Source organism: Gavialis gangeticus, unplaced genomic scaffold (assembly GCF_001723915.1).
Source record: "Gavialis gangeticus isolate Ggan-Ray unplaced genomic scaffold, GavGan_comp1, whole genome shotgun sequence".
NCBI classification, from domain to species: domain Eukaryota; kingdom Metazoa; phylum Chordata; order Crocodylia; family Gavialidae; genus Gavialis; species Gavialis gangeticus.
Window position 1 is genome coordinate 47,054,919 of NW_017729027.1, and position 5,032 is coordinate 47,059,950.

Sequence of the window (5,032 nt, forward strand, 5' to 3'; positions counted from 1 at the left end):
CCCCCCCCAAAAAAACAACAACAACAAAAACCCACTCTAAGTAATAATTTTAGAATATACTTTTTATCTTGAGGGACATTGAGAGCTATTTAGAAGATGTAATTATTTTTGGTAACAAATAATAAAGTGACCTGTGGGTAACTTTTTATGTAAACAGAGATTTATTAGAAGAGACTCCATTTGGGTGAATGGGAAAAAGTAGCTGCAGATACTGGAAAATAATTTTGAATGATTATTGTGCTGAAAAAAAATAGCAACATTTTCCACAGAAATATTAAGGAAATAGGGTGAGTTCAGTGCTGCTGGTCCTTTTCGGAGAAAAGCAGTCATAGTGAAACGATGGAGAAATTATATTAAGTACAGCAGACTTGAGAGAAATCTGAAAATGAAAACATGGAGAAATTAACAGAAATTACATTGTTTCTTCAAAGGCAGAGACGATGCGTAATGGGCGTACATGGGTACATGTTCACCCCTTGCGTGTCGTGGTGCACCCCATGCAGAAAGATGCCTGTGGGCGGTCGCTGCTAGCCACCCTGTCACTGGCACTGCTAGCAGTGTCTGCAGGTGGTCCATGATCGCCCCTGGCCACCGCCGATACTACCGGTAGCACCTGCCGACAGTGCTGCAGCTGCTTACGGGAGCTCCCTACTTGCCGCTTCCACACTCCCACTGCCAACAGCACCTCCACTGCCTGCGGGAGCTCGCTGTGCCTCCCCAACCTGTGGGGGCATGCGCCATTCATTCCCAGGGCCCCAATACATCTTAATCCTCCTCTGCCTTCACCTCCCATGTCATGGGGCACGAGGTAATAGGAGACACTTACCTGAAGCCCAGGGCAGGAGAAACGCTGAGCCAGAGGGAGAATCCGCGTGGCTCATTAGCTGCATCTTCGTACAGCTGCGGCCAGCAGCTGACGGCAGCATTGGATGCCGGCCAGGGGATTTAAAAATGGCAGCTGCCGCTCCGGAGGGTGGGGAGCTCAGGAACACAGACGCGGTTGGAGCCAGCTACGGCGGGGAAACTGCGGGACGGATATCAGCGAGCTGGTGTGCCGGAGGGAGCAGCGACCCCTAAGAGACGCACGACGAGAGGGACGTCTGAGGATGGCCACAGGAGCGGTGGATCGGGTGAGCTGCTAGAGATCGGGATGACCCAGAAGGATTCTGAGGACCTCGAAGTAAGTGCCGGAACGGTGGGTGCGAGCCACGCCGAAGAGGGGCGAAGGATCGCGGATTACCCGACTGGAGGGAGATCGGGGCGGGATCGCCGCCAAGAGCAGCAGCCACCTGTTAAAGAAATAGGAGCAGAGCGGCCTGAGAGCAGCTAAAGGGGAATCCCTTCCCCACCCCATTCGGGTTAAGTGGGATCTGGTGGAGGGACAGCGAGGCTGTGAGAATATCGGTGACTCTGAGTGTGGAGGGTCTCACAGGGTGAAGGGCTTGTGGCGCGGGGTATTCAGATAGTGCGACTGAGGCACCGGTGTAGGTTAAGGTGAAGGGGCAAACATTGAGGGGATTGAGTACGAACGACGTGTTGGAAGCTTGCAGAAGTAGCACAGAGCAGGCATGGGAACGTGGAGCCTATAGGTGGCGTGAGGCTGGGATGTAGGGGTGGCGGAGCCCCGTGTGCAACCAGCGGGCCAACCCTGGGCCACTGAGGGACCTGTGAACTAGCCCCTCCCACTGGGAAAACAGCAAGTCGTGGCAGGCAACAGCGGGGTTGGCGACGAGGGAGAACAAACACCCACGGTGTCAAACAGGTCTGCAGAGCTCCCAGGAACAACACAAGAAGGCCCGTCTGGGACACCGTACAGCCGCAATCTGGCCCTCTTGGCAAAAACACAAAATATAAGCACCAGTCCCGGTTCAAAGGAACGTCCCAGACGGGGTTCACCACACCCCTTGGTGGCAGGCTCCAAGTAGAAAGGAAAACAAAATAAAAAGTGCCTGAGCTACCTAGTTTGTTTCCTATGCAGGTCCCCAGTTTCTCCTTGCTCAGGACTAGCTCCTGAGTCTTCTCTCTGCAGTTTGGTCTCCCGTCTCCATGCCTCAGACAAGGTTCTGTCCCCAGTGCCTTCCACAGCCAGACTGCCCCTCCCTGGCAGGATTTTGGGCTTATGAAGGGGTCTCCACATCACACAACCCCTCTATTTCCACCCCCTGGGTCATCAGACTGCCAGAACCTGGACCTGGAGGTCATCTTGCTTCAGGCTCCCCTGCCTGTGTGTTTGCCTCCAGCGTCACCACCAGGGCACAGGCAGAGAAAACATGGTGATGAAATGGAAGAAAGTGAGGAGGGATGGGAATCAGAGCCACCTAACAAGGAAACCAGGGGGAATATCCTCAACCAGGGAAAGGATTCACTGGCAAACAAACAAAAGGCAAGAAACGAAAAGGTGGAGGGATGCGGGTGAAGGAGGGGAAGAGGGTCAGGTACTCCTGGATCCCCTTCCCATTCTAGTAATGGGACAGAGCCCCCATTACATTACCAGAATTTCTCTTTTTTGATGTAACAGGACACAGTGTCCTTCAGTCCCTGTTCTAATTCAACTGTTTTGTTTTAATCCAGAAGTAGCTATAGGGCATCAGTTTTTGGAGCAGTTTGCATCAGGGCTGTCCACCTGGCAGGCTGTGAACCACATGCAGCCTCTGACAGGTTAGCATGTGGCCCATGGGCTCTTGCCTGGCTGCCACTCCCCTGCCTCCCCCAGTTGTTACCTCCTCAGCAGCTGGGAGGGGCCTGGAATACCCAAGCTCTGCATGCAGCAAAGAAGGAAGCCAGGCTGTCAGGGGGTGGGGAATAAAGTCATTCATTTAAATACCAAAAATTAATCTCCCTTTCCTGAAAATACTTGAAAATCCAAAATAGTTCTCCTTCTCAAACAAGGATTTGTCCTGTACATTGATGTACTTGCTAATCTGTTGCTTTTGCAGCAACTATTTCTCACTATGATATTCTATGAAACAGATAAAATATTTTTTTTTATTATATATTTTCTGTGTTATATTTAGTCTTGGAAAGTTACTCCCATACCATGGTAATCCTTAAGACGGGGTGGGCAAAATGAGGCCTGGGGGTCCGGATGTGGCCCACCAGGCCATTCTATATAGCCCGCGGGGCCCCTAAACAATTAAAAAAATTAATTTTAATCTGCCCTGAGCTGCCTGTCATGCAGCCCTCAATGGTTCGCCAAAACCCAGTAAGTGGCCCTCTGCCCAAAATAATTGCCTGCCCCTGCCTTAAGAGAAGAGACCAGCCTTAATCTCCTTAGATGCATAGAATCATATAAAATTAGGATTTGGATGGACCTCAGGAGATCATCTAGTCCAGCTCCCTGCTCAAACAGGACCAGCTCCAACTGGATCATCCCAATCAAGACCTTCTCTAGCTGGGTCTTAAAAACCTCCAAGGATGGGGGTCCACACTCTCTCTGGTGGGTAACCGGTTCCATTGTTTTACTACCCTCATAGTGAGAAAGTTTGTCTGAATATGTAACTTAAATTTCCTTTGCTGCAACTTGAGAACATGTCTCCTTGATGACGTACATTTCCCAGTGATTCTTTAAAAATAAGATCATAGCCAAATGGACATACAACTATATAGTATCAAACGCTCAAGGAGACTCGCATGTGCAATTGAGTGCACAGCTATATTCTACCTACACTACACCTGACACAAGGGAGTAGTGAGGAAGGCTCTTTCCTTGCTCTCCCTTTTATGTTTGAGTAGGTATGAAGGGGTCACACTGATCCCTAGTCCCTTTTTCTGGGATTGCACAGGGCACTCAATGGATCAGGAAAAGAGAAGGAGCCAGAAATGTTTCACTTTTCTTCACCCACATAACTACTTGTGTTGGCCAATTGCACAGAAGGATGTGAGCTGAGCATTTTAAAAATGTGAAGTATTGAGTGTACAGCTTCCATCTAGACTGGTATAATCTAGCCTCTTAGCAAAGACCTAATGGCATCCAGTTGACCTGAATCCCTTGAAAGGCATTCTTCGAAATCAGACTTATAGTATGCTATGTCAACTATACTTTATCATGGATTTTGGAATTATAATATGGTTACTGAACTGTAAAATATTATTATCTACTCAGGTCCTTTCCGACCCTAGAAACTATGAAACTATGAAATGACTGTTTATTCAACACAACAGCGTCCAGAGTGTTGTTGCTGAACTCACAACATATCACCTGCTATGAACCGTAGAGTCTATTGGGCTAGTGTGGTTAAGGTCTGATAGTTTCTGTAGCTGACTCTCCAGCTTCACTGAGCAGGTACCCATATATAGCTGGGTTGATGTAGATCTTGTGGGGGAGCACCTACAAAGGCTAATATCTGTAAGTCAGCTGGACCGGATGAACTACACCTGAGACTGCTAAAGGAACTGGCCAATGTCATTGCACAACCGATGGCAAAGTTATTTGAAGACTCGTGGTGCTTGGGAGAGGTCCTAGAAGACTGAAAAAAAGCCAATGTGGTACCTATCTTTAAGAAAGGGAGAAGGGGGGACCCAGGAAACTACAGGCCAGTAAGTTTGACCTCAATTCCAGATAAAATTCTGGAGAAAATCATCAAAGAAACCATCACATACAGGCTAACTGCAGGCAGTATTCTGAAGGGTAGCCAACATGGCTTCATCATGGGCAGGTCATGCCAGACTAACCTAATTTCCTTCTGTGATCAGGTTACTCATAACCTGGAGAGAGGAAATGAGGTTGATGTCTTATACTTGGACTTCAAAAAGGCCTTTGACCTGGTCTACCATGATGTCCTGAAGGACATCAACAAGGACAAGTGCAGGGTGCTGCACCCGGGGAGAGGGAACCAACATTAGGGTTATAGGTTAGGGGCTGACCCCCTCAGCAGTACAGAGGAAGAGAGGGATCTTGGAGTCATGATTGACTCCAGGATGAATATGAGTCGCCAATGCGATGAAGCAATAGGCAGAGCCAACTGCACCCTGTCATGCATCAACAGGGGCATCACTAACAGGTCCAGAGAGGTCTTGCTCCCCCTCTATGCGG